Raw genomic sequence first — 19,226 nt, forward strand, 5'->3', positions numbered from 1 at the left:
AATTCTGTTAAAATTCTCGAATATTCTTTTCAGATGTGTTACTGGCAGTGCAGCGTGTTGATTCTGCTTTTATTACAATTTGAATTGGTGATCTAGGTTAGGGGGGAATTAATTATTAGGTTCACTCCACATAATGTGTAAATGTTGGAGTCAAAGTGGTTACACTATCACTCCCACAAAAATATCTTAATCCTTGGTCTCATACAATCGATACAGAATGTATGTTTTACTGCTTGCACCACTTCATATACAAAATGATTTAGAACTGTGGGATGGATTAAGCCATACTTAACAACTTTTAAAGCCAGCCGTCCGGGAGGGGGTCCGTCGAGGGGGCGTGGTCACGCGGGGATGTGCCGTTAGGCTATGCCCCCTGTCAATCATGAGAAATTCTGGCCAACCACGGCAGGGGGCGGGACCACGATGCTGCGGTTAGCCCCGCCCCCACCATCTACAACAACGGGGAGACGCTGGATCCGGGATTTTGCCTGCTCTCTCGGGAGTCCGGGAGAACTGAGAAAAATTCGGGAGTCTCCCGGACATTCCGGGAGAGTAGGCAACTATGGATTAAGCCCAAGAGAGATTAAAAGCTGAGGTTTTCGTACATAGCTAACGGGTCTCTCTAATGGCTAACAAAGCAGGGAAGGTGTGGTGATGCCTATGTAAGTGTCATAGGGGGTAAGACAAGGGAATGGGTTATAAAAGCACAGGGAGGAGTCATCCAGTTCTCTTGGATCCAGGAAAGCATCCCTCTCACCCATTCCTGCTGCTGTTCGTGGGCTGGTTAAGGTGTTTAACTTCCTGCTGGTGTGCCCTGAGGTGTGGGAGGTGCTCCACAAGTTTTTGCCTGGGTTCTGGTGCTGGCCCAATGGTGTGTGAGCTGCGTGCTGCACAAGCTCTGCTATCTAGTGCGGGTACTGGTGCAACCCCGAAGGTATGTGGAGCCATGTGGTACACATGTGGGTTTCTGGTACAAGTGCTGGACAGACCCTGAGGCATGAAGAGCCACTTGATGTGCGGGCTCGGTTTGTTGTAAAGGTGCTGGTGCGGCCTCGGAGGTATATGGAGCCACATAGTGTGAGTTCTTGGTATCTGGTACTGGTGCTGGTGCAGCACCAGAGGTATGAAGAGCCACATGTTGTGCAGGCTCGGTTATGTGCTATGGTTGCTGGTGCAGTCCCGGAGGTATGTGGAGGCAATTGGTGCATGGACTTGATTTTAGGCCTATGGTCTGAGGTTGGCATGGCCTTTTGCATGAAGAAGAACACTGTACAGATGATAAGCAAGGTTGGTAAAGCACACATTGATGGTAGTGAGACGTTTGGAATCCGTTCCCTTTGAAGAGTTGGCTTTAGATCGGTGCAAGTAAAGCCCCGTGGGGCTGGCTTGTGGTGCATTATGATTATCCCAGAAGGATTCAGGTTCTGGAACGCCTTGGAATTATTGTCCCAGTTTAACAGTTTAAGGATTAATTACAATGGTGCTTTGAGGTAAAATGGTGGACAAATACTGATGTCCCAAGGGTAGTTGACCCGTGATGCGACATCAGGATTAGTATTGATCAGTTGCCATTGCTGCATACAGTCTTTTTCTCCCACCATATCAGTGAGCGGTTATTTCAATAAACAATTTCATTTGTCAACAAGTCAGTGTCTTCTGTTACATAGCATAAGTGTCAAGGTTTGGATTAAAGGTTTATAGTTTTGTTATCAGGTGGGGTAGGAAATTACTATGACAAAATGCCGACACCAATAACAGTGACACAAAAATTCTGCCACATAAAATGTTAAGAAATACCTAACATTAGAAATAGTGACATGCAAGAAATCCTGCACCATAAATACCTATATGTAAAAAATGCTGACACACATAAAATACCAACAGTGTGATTACTGATACTGAAAATCCCGGCATCACATTGCCAGCATTAGGTGGGCAATGCGAGCGGGTCTATAGCTGTTATGGACACAACAATTACACATACTTGGCACCTTTGGAGATTTCCCTTCTAGGAGACTGTAATATTAGGATTTCAGCACTCAGAAAAATCAACTTTTTTATAAGGGGGTATATGACACCCCAAACACTTTGTAGTACAAATTCAAAAAATACAGTTTAATCCCTGCTAGGCCCTCCCTAAACAATACAGTGCAATATTAGGAGTTCAGCACTCAGACAATTCAACTTTTTATAAGGGGGTATATGACACCCCAAACACTTTGTAGTGGATATTGAGAAAAAAACAGTGCTATTAGGATTTTTCAGCACTCAGAAAATACAGCACACACACCCTCCTATTTCTACTCTATCACTTTGCCTGCTCTACTGTGACCTAACCCTTCTCTGTCCCTCTCTCAAATGGCGCTAGATCACCGTGGAGGCGGGTATTTATTGATTCCAAAACTCGCTAGATCTGAGATCCGCCGACTTCACAATGACGTTTTGCCTCGTTTTGGAACCCGAATAGGCGCGAGAGTACAGAGTACCGATCAAGGAAACCGAGCCCGCCAATCTCTACTTGTGTCTATCATTTTATTATTAGCATCTTAATGATAATTTGATTATTTTTAATTAAGGAAACATCCGAATACAGTCTTCTTTAAATGGGATATAAGAAACAACAAGTGGAGTGCAGCAACAATGAAGAAACAATTATAGTCTTTCAAAGTATAAAATATGTATTTATGTACATATTGGGGTGCATTTTCCCAGTGACTTTCCCATGTTTTGTGTAGAAAGTAAACTGTTACATTTAGGTGAATCAAAATGTAATATTTTAATTTTTGCTAGAACATTCAGTGAAATTCAGAAGAGCAAGAAAGGATCATATCTTACTATACATCCACAGATTAATCTCATTGGGGTCTATTTTTTCAGATCGGATCACTTATAGGGTATTTGTAATGGTCTGGTGCTGCATGGCCGCTGTAAAAATATTATATGCCAGAAGATCAATTTAAGAAAAAAAATGGCCTCAAGAAACCAAATTATATTGTAACCAATGGTCTGTAGTGAGCAAAGCACGTATGGGGTATCTCTGAAAATTTACAGTACACAGGGTGCACTTACCAACTTTCACATGTTATAAAGTGAAAAGACAAAACACTCAAATATAGCAATAGTGATTTTTTTTGTAAAGTGTTATTAGCGAGAGCTGAGGATCCTGCCTGTAGTACATCTAAAAGGCATTTGACAGATAAGCTTTATCTTTATTGAAAAAATGTACGCTTCTTTCATTCAATAGTTTCATTGATTATATATTAATTACTACACCATGTTTTTTGTATTTTGTATTTTCCACATACCGTATATACTCGAGTATAAGTCGACCCGAATATAAGCCGAGGCACTTAATTTTACCACAAAAAACTGGGACAACTTATTGACTCAAGTATAAGCCTAGGGTGGGAAATGCAGCAGCTACTGGTAAGTTTCAAAAATAAAAACAGTGCTGGATATCGTTAACACTGGGCTCCCAATAATACAAACGTGAGGTTGTAAATTAATATATCAAAATTTATTGTTATTAAACATCAATAAAATTTTATAAGTACATAATATATACCCATATCCTAATAAATTGTACACAAATGGTTAAACTAAATCCTCTGCACTTGGTATCAAGCCTAATAGGTGAACACAGATATAAATAACATTCACTAAAGACAACTCAGATCATTAATATATAAATCAATGAGACAGTCTATGGATACTAAATACATGTGCCAGTTAAGTTTATTCGCCTTTAGAAGGTGATGAGCAGTTACTCCTAAGTGTTCAGAACAGTACAGTAATTTAGGCTTTAGTAATGCAAAAGATGCTGCACATACACTAAATAGAATTTGATAAAGCTCAGATAAAGATAAGTTTGATTTTGTTTGCTGGAAGAAACATTTTAACAGAACAATACAATTTGCTTTGTGTGATTTAACCCTTATTATACTTGAAGTTTGGGATGTTTTTAGACTTTTCAATGATTTCACAGTTATGCAAAAGAATCTTCAGACACTTATTAATAGGTGACAAAAAATGAAAATATTGGACTTTATAAAACTGCTGCAAATAATTGCAGTGGACAAGTCAGGGTACTCACATGTGTCTCTGACCAGCGGGGCTAGATGGAAATGTCCCGGTCTTTAGCTTTGACTGACAGGCTCCTTTTCATTTAACTTTATTGTTCCATGTGCAATGAACACACAAAAACGGGCTACAATAAAATTGTGGCTGACAGTGATCCACAGAGGCTGCAGATGCCTGCAGATGAGCGGGGGAGACTGGAAAACGGAGACCAGGTAAGTGGGACTCGAGTATAAGCCGAGGGGGCTTTTTTCAGCACAAAAAATGTGCTGAAAAATTCGGCTTATACACGAGTATATACGGTATTTAAAACATCTATACATATATAGCTTGGGGTATCTACTTTTCTATATGGAATAATTGTACAGTGATGGTTTAAAGTTACATTTTCAGTCATAGTATGATGTGAGAAAAATAATTACATAAATAAATAGCAAGTTCTTTTTATGCATATATCTGTATATTTTTTTTAGCTGTCCTCCAACACATAATTATCTGCTTTCAAAATATCTCTGTATGGGGCACAATTATAGCTGACAGTCACAAATGTCAAGATAGGTGGGAGAAAGGTGGGGCATTTTATAGTGTGACAGAGCTCATAGGGACATTCCAAAGCCTCACTGCTCATGTGCAATGTAATTGTGGTTGCCATGGTAATCACATTACACTGGAAACTATAAAGAATTATCGAGCAGTAATAGCAGTCTGAAGAAGCAAATCAGGGAAAATTGTAATTTCCAAGCCTCTTCTTCCAGCTAGCCACAGCATTTTATATAAAAAAAATGCTGCTTTAAAGTGATAGAGTACATACCAAAACTGTCAAATTTGTTCTGGTCACAAAGATACAAAATATCCATACCATGAGGGGCTTAAATGCTAAAATTACCTGGGGACATATGATGGTTTTAATATTTTAATGCCTTGTCACTTATGGCTTTGTTCAGTAAGTTGTAGATTTGTTTTCTTGACTGGTGTTTGGATGTCAGCAAAGTAGTGTGCACGGTAGAACAAAAATAACTGTGCCAAGAAATAAAGGTAACTTCTGGAATTTGAACATATACCCTGTTAGTAAATAGTGTGATTATAATTAAATTACTGCAATTTGTAAAAATAAAGAAGAAGAGAAGAGACTTAAAATAATTGATTCAAGACAAAATTTTAAAATATGAAAATACATAATATACAATGATTCACCTAGAAAATCTGTCCAAATCAATCGTATAATCAGGGGTTGCAGTGTTAGAAATCACTAAAGAGTTTTGCATATTAATCCTTTCAATGAATAGCTGCTAAGATGCTCCTCATATTTGAAGTATATATTGGCTTCACCAATAGTTCTACATTCTCTTTTACTGTACAATAAGCAGGGGTGGGCTGGCCCGGGGGGCAGCGGCCCCCGGGCCACTCGGTCAGACTGCTACTCGGGCCGGGGGGGTAGGCTGCTCCCCTAACTTCTGAGTATTGAATTTATTTATTTTTTATTAGACTGCACTACTTTTAGATGTTTAAAAGATTTTTACATGTTTAAAAGATGTTTACATTTGGTAAAATATATTGTCCATATTTTAACATTAGAAAATATGTGAATGGATATGTAGAGTTGGACGAAGAACCAGAATATCTCAAAATTCTCAGTTTTCAAATTGCAGAAATATTATTTTTTTTGTAAGTTTGCTAGAAAACCATCATTTGCACCAATTTGTGAGATCCCAGTTCTGATTTGAACCCGCTCCCTTCCTATCAGCAGTCAATAATCTCTGGGGCAGCATTCGGCAACACAATACAGCAAGTGAGAGCTAGAGAGGATGCTTAAATGGAACATTTAAGGATTATTTAGTGCCTGAGTAATTTGTGTAACAGCTTTGTTTTTTTTTTTAAAAAAAGTGTATATATACTTTAAATCTCAGTTCTGCACAAGTTAATTCCCAAAATAACACAGATTCAATAATTCACGCATCTCTAATGATATATTTTGGTCTTGTAACAATCCTTGTTCCTTTTTACAGCTATGTACAATTATTTATTCTAATTGATACTCTTCATTATCCTACCCACCTATTTACTAACACTCATAACTCAAGTCATTCCTTCTGAAGTATGGAAGAGGTGCACAAATGTGTCTCATAATGCAGAAATTAATTAATTAATTTTGCAGAGCGAGATTATGGTAATGAGATAAGAGGTGAAGAAAGAGCATTTTCAGGAATATTCTATTGCTTTTGCCTCTCTACAAAAATCACTTGAATTCTGAAGCAGCTTTAAGCTGGTGGACATCAGATCCCCACATTTAAAGAGAACAATCTTTCCATACACAGTGCACTGTGTGATATAAATTAAAAATATATATACATATATATATATATATATATATATATATATATATACACAAGTTAACCCGTGCATGATACTCATGCATTCTAGTCAAATCAAGCTACTTAAGGTGTTAAAAAGGTTCTTGTCATGCATTTGGGCCTAGCCCAGGCCTCCTCAGGGGAAGAGCGTTACTTCTCGACGCAAGCGCCCTTTTTTAACGTGGTTTTGTCCACATGTCACCACCTCATCATTTTTCTCCATCACCTCATCCTTCATCTTTATCGCCACATCTATCCAGATGTCTATCCAGACACAGGGATCTCTCTCAGCGGTCCTGAGTATCACACTCCTCTCACTCTGTCACCATCGGCAACCACCAACCACTCCCAACTGTCACCTTTCCTTCAAGAAATATATATATATTTTTTTAAAATCTTTACAAACACTTTTAACAATTAACAAATTAAATGAACAAATTAAAAACATCTTAGTATACCAAATATCAGCCCTTTCTGAGTTGTTTTTTTTCACACACACTAAGAATTTAGTAGGTCAGTCTATAACTCCGCCCAGCAGGTGGCGCTGCAGCTTGGTTTTTTTTCCCCACACACACAGACTAACACACGCCACTAGGCTTTTATATTTTATATATATATATATATATATATATATATATATATATATAGACGACATGCTCCCTTTCAAATTCTTAATTAGCCACTGAGCTAGGCAGCCTGGACTTGTTTCCACTATAACAGGGAAATCCTAAGCATGGGACCCCTCTCTAATTTGATGTGTGGAACAGACGCTTTTGAAGAGTCATTTATTCAATTAAAGTTGAATTAATAACTGTGTGGACTTTTTATACTCTTTTTATATAATAGACAGGGATGTTATAAGCCCTTGTCCATTATATTAGGACCCCAAAGCCCAGGAAGTCGCAAGAAGCTGGAATAGTATCCTCCTGGAGAGGGGGAGCATGTTCTTTTTTTGTGCCCCATACCCCCATCTAGGTTTCATCCTGCTCTGATCAATCTGTTTCTAGGTTTCACTATTTGGGGGTTGTGCTTGCTCCACTACTTAATTATTTACTTTTGTTTCCTGACACTGTACATGGGGACTAGCAAAGCAAAGGCAGAACTTGAGAATCATATTGTTACTTCACACTCTGATATTACCACAGCTTCATTCCTCTCCATTAGAAAGAATTTAGAAGATTATGTTTTAACCATATATAAATGAGGATAGAAATAAACATATTCCAATCTTTACCCTATTGCCTTTATGAACAATGTAAAAACGTAACAGTTATTCCCTGGGTACGCAAAGCATTCAGAATTAATGCAAAATGTCGGATAAGTGGATTCTTTGTTCATCTAGGATTAAAATCTAAGTCACTTGGTTTCGTTTGCATGTAAAGCTTTTTCCTCATTAATCAGTACAACATCTGCTTTTGATGCTTATGTAAATTTAGTGAAATCAAAAAAGCCGACAGAAATGCTAAATGTGGTGATACAAGCTTTGTCAGTGGTAACTGACACGTAGATCCAACACAGACCGTCAGTGTGAATGTAATTCGTGAGCAATGTGTATCTTTAGTATGCATAGCATAAATGTTAATGAGTTGTGAAAGAACCCTTCAGTGTTTATTATATGCTGGTGTATTGACCATAATGCTGTCTCCTCATACCTAATCCTCCATTGCTAATGTTGTTCATAAAATTATATTTTACTTTCAATCTCTTTTTGCAGAAAACATTCTCCACATATTACATTTTTAAAGAAGATACAAATTCTATATTTTACAGAATACTATTATTTATATTAATTTAACAGTTAATCATGATGCATAATGAACATTTGAAAGCAAAGATAAATCTGTACTACTACAGGTATAACCTTAGCCCACTGGAGCACGAGGCTTAGAAGGCAATTTCTTGCAGCCAGCAGAAGTTAAGAGTTTAGGCATAACTGAGCAGTGGCGCACACAGGGGGGGTTTCTGAGTTTACAGAAACCCCCCCTGCGCTAACTAAATGGCCACTATAGCGGCACTGTCTTATACAGCAGCCGCGGCGCTGTCAAAGAAGCGTCCGCGGCGGTGCTGTAGTGTATACAGCACCGCCGCGGATGCTTCTTTGACAACGCCGTGGCTGCTGTATAGGACATCGCTGCCTAAACGGAGCTGCTGCGCATGCGCAGTAGCTCTCGCGCTGGTTTGGGCTTTTTTGTTTTTTGGGGGGGGTCCCCCCCCTCCCTGACAATTCTCCGTGCGCCCCTGCTGAGGTATGGCATAACTGCAAAGAGGTTCATCTTTACTTCTAATACATTCTACATATATCACAAGATTAAGCAAGTTATGTTTTATTGTGACCCCTACAAATGAGTACCATCTCTCAATGCAACCTTCAAAATGTTATGCACCATGTCTTAAGTTTACTGGCAAATGGTTAAAGGGTAATCATCAACTACAATATTTTGTGGGCAGTGTACAACAGAACATTTACCTAATGGCTCATAAAAAACAAGCAGCATAAAAGTAACATCCTACTTGAAACAGTCAAAAAATACTTTGACACATCTTTGGAAATTTAGCAAATGCTTTGACCTAGGACACTTTTTATTTAGCATCCTTTGAGTTACTAAATTTATTGTTCCACTTCAGACCACTGACGACCTCCCTCCCCTTTTGCTTTTTCAGCCTATTCTCCGTCTCTCCGTGTCAGCCCCCTTGCTCAAAACCCTGCTCACCCCAGCAAAACAGCAACCCCACAACCTCATCAACATTTCTCCTCCTCCCTCCTACGTTCCTGTGCACCCTGGAATACCAGATCAGTGTACAACAACCTGGCCTCCATCCATGATCTTTTCATCTCTAATTCCCTCAAACTCCTTACTATCACTGAAACCTTGCTATCCTCTGCCAACACCAGCTCTCCTACTGCTCTCTATTTTGGATGGCCAGCAAGGTGGCGGTGTGGGAAACATTATTTTTCCACCACTGCATCTTCATGGTTATCCCCCTAAACATCCCTTTCCTTCTCCTCCTTCATGGTTCACCGCCATTACATTCATCTTCCCTTCAATTCATTCATCTGCCCTTCAATTCAGCCATGCAGAAGACCTCTGCATGGCCTATGCATGGCCATCATCTACAATTCCCCTGGTTCTGCCTCCCAATTCCTTGATAATATCACCTCCTAGCTCCCTCACTTTCTCTCTTCTAACCTTCCCGTTCTAATCTTGGATGACTTAGCATACCTATAGACAATCCTTCAGGTCCAGCTGTCTCCAAACCTTTCTCCCTCTCCACCTCCCTTGGTCACTCACAATGGACCTCTTCTCCCACTTACAGTGGTGGCCATTCCCTTAATCTGGTCTTTCTACACTTCCCTATCTCTGACCACCATCTCCTCTCCTTTACCATCTCCACATCTTCCTCCCTGGTGCAACATTGATGCCATTGGCCCTACCACATTCTCCTCCTCTCTGGACTCTCTTCTTTCCCCAACAGCCACCCTTTCTTGCCCTGAAGAGGCTGTTTCCTTCTTCAATCACACCCTGGTCAATGATTCCATTTACCTGGTAGTCATTATCAGCCTTCATCGATCCCAATCCCAACCATGGCACACCTCACTTACCAGCTGTCTAAAAAAATGCTCCCAGAAGAAGTTTCAATCTCATGTAGAATTCCTCCACATCAAATTCATTCTTGATACTTACAGATCTGCCCTAATACTCTCTAAACAGTCCTACTTTTTGGGCTTTCATTCCCTCCCAGTATTAGCGTCTTTGTCACCTTTAAGTCCACCCTCTGTCTTCCTCCCCTTCCCTTCCCCTTCTAGCTCTCTTCTCTTAACTTTTCCTCTAACTTCACCACTAAAATGGAGTCCATATGTCATGATAGCTCCTTCCATCAGTCATCTCTCTCCCAACATCTACCTCCTGTCTACCCACCTTGCCCCCCTTCCCCCTATCTATGGAGATGGGGTCTGCACTCATCTCTCCCCATGCCATCCTCCCTCTCTTGTCCTGACATCCTCTCCTCCTTCCCCTTGATCTCTGCAGATGAAGTTTGAACCCTTCTATCCTCTTCTCCATCCTCTCTTTGACCGCTCAACATAATCTCTTATATCATTCACACTGTCTCTCTCTCTCCTGAGGTATACTACATCCTTGCCCACTTCGTCAACCACTTTTCTCTGGCACCTTCTCCTCCTCCTTTAAACATACCCTTGCTTCTCCCATACTCAAAAAACACTCCATCCACCCTGCCCCATTATCTAATTAACAATGTAGCTGGTAGCTTGCAAGCTTCTTGAGCAGGATAATTGCAATCATCTCACCTCCTTCCTCTCATCTCACTCCCTCATTTAATCACTGCAATCTGGCTTTCACTCTCTCCACTTCACAAAAAAACATACCAAAGTCACCAATGATCTTCTCACTACTAGATCTAAAAGTCACTTCGCCATTCTTATCTTTTTCAAGTTCTCTGCTACCTTTGATACCATTGACCACTCTCTTTTCTTGCAAACCCTCGATTCCATTAGTCTCTTTGACACTGTCCTCTTTTGGTTTACCTCCTACCTCACCAACCACTTCTTTTCTGTCTCTGTATCTGACTCCACATCCACCTCATCTTCCCATACCTGTCGAAATCTTGCAAGGATCTGTTCATAGCCCTCTACTTTTTCCCTTTACACCTCATCACTTGGTGATCTCATCAGCATCATAGGCCTCCAATATAATGTGCGCTAATTATATCAAAATGTATCTCTCCTCCCATTATCTTTCTCTCTCTTTTCTCTCTCATGTCTTTTGGCCATCTTATTCTGAGTGTCCCAGCATTTTCTAAAACGCAATATATCTGAAATCAATAACTTCCCACCTGTCATAGTCCACTTATCGCCTCCTTCTCTCCCTATCTATTAAAGGCACTATATACTTCTCTGTCTCACAAATCCACTGTCTGGGAGTCACCTTAGACTACTCCCTCTCCTTCACTTCCATATTCAATCTCTCTTCAAACCTTGCAGCATTCACCTATGAAACATCTCAAGGATTCATCTCTCTCTCTCATTTTGAAAGCAATCAACACTTTCTTTCACTTATTCATAATCTCTTGCCTAAATTACTGTAATCTCCTTTTCTCTGGCTTCCTCTTGCCTTCCATATTCTCACCTTTTTCCCCTCAACACCACTGTCCATCTTATTTTCTTCTGTCACTGCTCTACTTCTGCTGACCCTCTCTGCCAGTCACTAGACTGACTCCCCATCTCCTACAGAATAGAGTTCAATCTCCTCACCCTCACCTACAAAGTTCTCAGCCACTTTTCTCCAACCTCATTTCTACACACTCCTCCCAACCCTCTCCATTCTGCCTAGACTGCAACCTCCCTACCATACTGATTGCCTCTTTGCACTCCCTGCACCAGAATTTTGACCATGCTGCTCATGACTTGTGGAACTAGATTACCCATTAGTCGCAAAAGGCTTGAAATGTGCCCTCAAAACTCATCTGTTCATTCAAGCCTAACTCCTCTGCCTTTGCTACCATCTCTTCTCCCCGCTCAGAGCCATCATATCTGTGTCTCCCCATTGCCTCTAACATGTAAGCTCTCGTAAGCAGTTACCTCTTTCCTTGTGTGTTCGCTCCTACCATTGCACTTTTAAGACTGTGTCTCCAGTCCTGTTTCTCAAGCCATTATCCTGGGCATAGATATCTTTAGATCTTTTCTGTTGTGATGTGTATCCCAAGCCAGAAGAGCTAAAATAAACAGAATACGAATTACACTTAGTGCTATTTTAATCAGCAACAGCAGCACAGCAGCTCTTGACTTACCTCTGTAAGCTTCTAATACAGTAACTTTTACCTTCCAGTTCAAAATCCTAAAATATTCTTACAAATGTATCCAAGTTATGTCTAATGCATTTAAGCCCCTCCTGCTTATTATCTATTTTAGCAGAAAATGTTGGATGACAATAGCTAATAGCCCCATATATACAATCAACAAAATGCTTAATTCAAAGTATGGGTTGGCATTTCAACATACAGTTCCACAGTATGAGAGACTTGGTATGCAGTATGGTGCTTATCTGCATTTGGCTGAGGACACTGATTATGGACATTATGAGCCAATTGAAGTACCAGTCCACAACATGAATTCAGATGCAAATAAGGCACTCATAAATTGGAAAGAAACATAGCTGTTTAAGCACAGAATTTAGAGAATTATTGAACATTACTTAAGGACTGAGTATTGGAGCAGACAGTGGGCAGTACTACAACTGTCAATAGGTTTGTGACTACGACAGCCCCTGGAACACAAATCACCATTTGCATTAAAAATTATACTCTGGGTGGGAGACCTGCTCAGAAATTTTACTCCAATGCTCTGATCTGGATGATTTGCCTTGCTTCTCAAAGGGGCAGTTCCCCAAGTATCTGCAGCTTAGGCATTTCTTCCACTCTGTTAATTTCTGTCTATATGGCAGACCGGCCACAACAGTTGAAAACTTCTGCCTCTCTAGTCACTCCTCGAAAGGCCCACATTCTTATAAGCAGCTCAGACATATCTTGTGTGCAGCAACATGCCAAATAGCAGCCACATGGAAGAAACCCCCCCCCCACCAACATCTGTAACAGTGTGTTGTACATCAAATAGAGCACATAACGTGCATCCTAAAAAACTTCTCTGCATCTTTCTACAAAATATAGATCCCATAGACTTCATATCATAATCAACCACTTCTTAATCTCAAATTCAAACTTTGTTCTCCATCTCTGCTGCAAACCAATGCCCTCATCCTAACCTCCCTTCCACGTGGTCTACCTTTCCTTCATCCCTGCTTGAACTTTTCTTGTCCCGTAACCCAGTTAATCCTCACCTTACACCCTTTCCTTATGTTACTAGTAATATGTACATTGCCATATCTTGTTTGTATTTATGTTTTTTTATTTTAGTTACACGCTTATACATATTTCTGGTTGTATATTTGTTTCTACTTCCTGATTGTAACCTTTATCTGTGTTGTTTGCAATGTTTCAAATAAACAGTATTTTACAAATAAAACAAAAAATATGATGTTCTATACACTATATTAATCATAAATATTTTTTGATACAATATCTCCATTGTTATTTGGTGTATGAACTCTTTGTATATTGTTTGCTTATGTTTGTATTATTTAAGATTCCGTGGGGCCCAATTTATCAAAGGGTGGAAAGCTTTCACTTTATATATGCAAGGGATTAGCACTAGTGACAGTGGCGGCGCAAGGCATGATTAACAACTGCAGCTGCACAGGACACAGAAACATATGGGGGGCCCCATGCAATGCCCAGATGTTCAGTACCTAGTGCAGGGGTTGGCATGCAAGGGTAGCTCGAGACACAGTCTGATTCGGCAGTCAGACCGTGCCTCACTCCCCCTCCTGCATCCACGTTTCCCATGAGCTCTATCGTCCTGCTCCCTCTTCACTCCTTCTCACTGATTGCTGGGTGTGACATCATCAACCCATGCCGACACAGTCAGTGAGGAGCTGCACAGAGAAGACAGAAGAGAAGAAGGAAGAAGATAATAAGGCAGAAGAATGGACGACAGAAGCAAAGAATGTCATAGGAAAGTAGCAAAGAATAGAAGAGAACAGTGTAATAAAGGGGAACAGTGTAAAAAAGGTGAAAAGTGTGACAAAAGGGCACATTGTGATGAAGGGGGAGCAGTGTTATGAAGAGACACAATATGATGAAGGGGACTGTGTGATGAAGAGGGGCATTGTAATGAAGGGAGAGAAGTGTGATGAAGGGGGAAAAATGTGCTTAAGGGGCACAGTATGATGAAGGGTGACATTATGATGAGGGAAGGGACCAGTATGATGGGGAGTCTGCTGGTAAATGGTGGGTCAAGTCTTTGCAGAGTAAAACTTCTATGTCGATCACACATAGGTGGATGACAGGGTCTAATGAAGCAATTAGAAGAAAGTAGGGGTATTGTGTATTTAAACCTAGATTGTGCATTTATACAGGTTGACTGATGCCAGCTAGTTGGCCGGTGACTAGACAGTCGAACTGTGTCTAGCTAGAGCAAAGGTTAAGGTTTTTCCAAGAAGCTGCTTCTTGTGTCTGACATATCTGTTGGGTGTCAGTATCACTATATATATATATATATATATATATATATATACACACACACACACTTATATGCATAAATAATAATACAATCCAGTCCATGACTGTAATATACATTGCACAACTGTTTGTCACTCACTGGTCTTGATCTGCTTGTTAAACCTATTAAATGTATATATTTCATAGGTTTGACAAACACATGAGGACTCATGAGAACCATTCAGTTGTGTAAATATACAAAACGCAGAGGAGAGAACTCTTATGGGGTAGTATTTCCAGTGTACCGCTTACACTTATATAGTAATATACTTTAATATGGATGTCTACACATTCACCTCAATGATCTGCAATGATCTTAATAATTGGTTCTCAATTTGACCAGTCCTAACTAGAGATGAGCGCACTCGGATTTCCTGAATCCGAGCCCACCCGAACGTTGCCGATCCGAGTCGGATCCGAGACAGATCCGGGTATTGGCGCCAAATGAAAACGTGAAAGCGAGGCTCCGAGTCATAATCCCGTTGTCGGATCTCGCGATACTCGGAACCTATAAATTCCCCGCTAGTCACCGCCATCTTCACTCGGGCATTGATCAGGGTAGAGGGAGGGTGTGTTAGGTGGTCCTCTGTTCTGGTAGATCTCATGCTGTGCTGTTTAGTTCTGTGCTGTGCTGTGCTGTGTTCTGTTCTGCAGTATCAGTCCAGTGGTGCTGTGTGCTGTGCTCTGTTAGTTTTGAGTTCAGTGGCGCTGCTGGGTCCTGTGCTGTGTCCTGTTCAGTCCAGTCGTGCTGTGTCCTGTGGTCTGTGCATCTAAGGGCATAGTTATTTCCCCATTATTCCCAAGTGTTTAAAAAATTAAAAAAAAGTTAATAAAAAAAATATACAAAAAACTAATTAAAAAAAAATTAATTACAACAAAATTTGCCAAACCAATCCTGCAGTATAAGCCCATTGGTACTGCAATATTACCAAGTTCACACATTCAGCAGTAAAAGTCCACTCCTCTACGCAGTCCAGATACATTTATTGGTGCGAATCATACAAGTTCAGGGTTTTTAAATTATATTGTGGTGACCCACTCCTCTACGCAGTCCAGATACATTTATTGGTGCGAATCATACAAGTTCAGGGTTTTTAAATTATATTGTGGTGACCCACTCCTCTACGCAGTCCAGGTACATTTTTTGGTGCGATTAAGACCAGTTGATGGTTTTCTTATTATATTGTGGTTACCCACTCCTCTACGCAGTCCAGATACATTTATTGGTGCGAATCATACAAGTTCAGGGTTTTTAAATTATATTGTGGTGACCCACTCCTCTACGCAGTCCAGGTACATTTTTTGGTGCGATTAAGACCAGTTGATGGTTTTCCTATTATATTGTGGGGACCACTCCACTACGCAGTCCAGAAAGATACCTCGTTGCAACGTTTTGGACTAATAACTATATTGTGAGGTGTTCAGAATACACTGTAAATTAGTGGAAATGCTTGTTAATGAATGTTATTGAGGTCAATAATAGCGTAGGAGTGAAAATAAGCCCAAAAACTTGATTTTTGAACTTTTTATGCTTTTTTAAAAAAAAATCCGAATCCAAAACCTTTCGGCAGGTGTTTTGCGAAACAAATCCGAACCCAAAACATCGCGAAAATCCGAATCCAAAACACGAGACACCAAAAGTCGCCGGTGCACATCCCTAGTTCTAACATAGAGCACAGAGCTGTTGCATATAATGATTATAATTTTAATAGGCATGTTTTTGGTTAAAATTAGTAGAATAATATTAATTATTAAGTATTATTAATAATAAGATTAGAGGGAGATCATTAAGAGATGTATGAACCTACAAGAATATTTTACATCTAGAGCTACTAAAACTAGGCTTGAAAATTCTAACAAAGAGGTGCCCATGACATCAATGATGGTGTCTTCATTATGCAAATCAAATACCAATGCTGACCATCTTCCAGAGTTAGAGGAACTGGCTTTGCAGAATGTTGATTTGAAAACTTCTACAACACATCTCATGAACTATCAGACCCAACTTTCTGGCCTAAAATTCTTAATAATAAAAGTATAGATCAGTTTGTTCTTCAAAGTCCAAAACAAATTAATCATTGTCAGATTTTAATTGATCATATAAATTTATTCATCATAAAATGGTCTATTGATACACATTTGGAGGTGAAAATTTGCAGTGTGATATTAGCAGTTTCAGAATCATGGATGCGTGTAAAATCATGGAATTGACAAGGGGTTGTATCAGCTTTTTCAAAGAAAATAAAGAGAACAGCTTGGAGAGATCTATAATAAGTATCAATAAACTTGCTAATCTTCTTGAAGTTAAACCTGAATTTAAAGTAACAAAAGGAATAAGGTACATGAAACAAGATTTTGATCATGAGAGTAGAAATGATAAACCTATTGCAACACCAATGAAAATATTTGAAATCAACTTTTTCAGCGCTTTGATTGACGTAGCCATCATTTCAGTTCAAGAAAGATTTGATCATGCAGAAACATTGGGTTTTCCTGTACAAGATAAATGAATTGGCAAATAAAGAGGAGCTTGAAAAGCACTGCTCTTATCTGCAACTGGCTTGAAATATTGGCGAGGATGCTGATATTGAAGGTAGTTCCCTATGTGACAAACTGAAAGTATCCACAAATTTGTACAAAACATGGATATTCCGACTCCATTCAACACTTTGAATTTTATAACAAAAACAAAACTGGATGATCTATACCTGAACGCTTGAGTTTCTTTAAGAATCTCATTAACCAAATCAGTTTTTGTGGCCAGTGGCGAGAGAAGCTTCACCGAAATTTAAATGAATAAATACTGATATACGATCATCTATGTTAAAAGAGATTGGGTCTGATTCATTAATGAAAGCATAGGCAAACCAAGGGGGGTTTCCTAGTACCTAGAAACCCCCCTACAAGCATGGGGCACTGTAAAATTGAGGTGGCTGGACCCTGCCCACGCTTCACATGGCTCTGCTTGGAAAGGGAGATCTGCGTGCACCTAACAGTAGTGCACGCAGCATTGCCCATGTATATTATAGGGATATGAAAAGTTGGAGAGCAGCCAAGCACTGTCTAATATTATAGCCACGCCCCCATGCATGCTGGTCATGCCAACTGGCAGCACGGAGTGCAAACCCCCCTCTACAAATCCTACGTTTGCCCCATGAAAGTAAAGCAAAAAAAACTTTGAACCTTGGCAAACTCATGTTACAATGCAAGGGATGCAAATCAGTTTATTATTTTGCACATAAGGAAAATACTAGCTGTTTTTTTCATGTAGGACACAAATACTTGATAGGTTATTTGTACACTGAAATTTAAAGTTGATCTAGGATATGCCCTACCCCAAATATAAATCTGCCATCAATTTTTAAAGTTACATCCCTCTCCAACGCAATATGGTTTTGCTAAGGTGCAAAGTCACTATTTTTTTGTGTTTTACTTTTCTTAATGAATTAGGCCAGCTGAGTTCTTTAGGAAGCCTTTCAATCAAAAGTGATGCAGTGCAAAACATTGAATTTTTAGAATGAATAAAAACTTTCGCTAGTAAAAAAGCAAAAAAAGAAAGTTTTTATTAATGCTAAATATTTGAATTTGGTTCTATTTTTCAGCCAATGTTCATAATTTAGTTGACAGTTGCTTCTACTGTACTATTTGTGAGAATTTAAGTTTTTTTGTAAGTAAATACTATTACTTTTTGTTTCTTCTTTTATCAAAAAATTATCATTTTGATATATTTAGTTTGATCCAATCCAATTCATATTATAATAAATTACATTGTACTATTTAATTCACATTGTTGATAGGACCTGGTATTTCTTTGTTTCTCTTTTTTTGACATTTTTATTTAGTTACATTTTTTCCCCAGTGAATCATCATCATCATCTATTTATTTATATATATAAAAGTATAATTTCTAAACTTAGTTTTGGCGAGTGTGGAGGTTGCACCAAACATTCTCTCACATGGTGCTGCTAGATCTGGGACGCCCTGACCTCTTTGGCAATAAATATCACCAACTTTAGTTGTCAAAGGCTTCTCCATGCCTTCATATGGGAGGAGCCAATTCACCAGATATACCTGTTCTGTTCACACCATCTGAAAGCTGAAGTAATGGTGCTATTGCAGATTTAACCCTATAAAGTAATGTGTAATTGTACCATTAAGTAATTTGTTTATTGTCACAATAAGCTGCAATAAACCATTAAATTTTAGCTGTAAACTCGCCGATTTCCGGCGACTTGACAAAATCAGACTATAATACATTTACCCCCTAGTGTTTATATGTGTTTCATTTAAAACTGTCTACAAGAACCCTAAATCTTAAAGTTATGTCCCTGAAAGCAAATAAAAACATATTTTAGTGACTTGGCTAGATTAGAATTTCCAGAATCTGACATTTCATTTTCACCTATAACAAACCATACAAAAAGGCTGATTTTTTCAGCCTGTACAGTTAACATGAAATTAGCTTAATTTCATGCATATAGTATTCATAATCACCAGTAATGTAAACCGTTGTGCTACTTTTCGTCACCAATGTTTTGTTCAACAAATTTGAGAGCTGGGACATATTTAATAATAGGAAATTGCTCTTCAGAAACATTAAAGCAAGGGCTATATAATACATCCATTTGAAATAAGGTTTTAATTTTAGTAATCAAGGGCAGAGTTGCA

This window comes from Mixophyes fleayi, chromosome 6, assembly GCF_038048845.1.
Source record: "Mixophyes fleayi isolate aMixFle1 chromosome 6, aMixFle1.hap1, whole genome shotgun sequence".
In the NCBI taxonomy this organism is placed as follows: Eukaryota; Metazoa; Chordata; class Amphibia; order Anura; family Limnodynastidae; genus Mixophyes; species Mixophyes fleayi.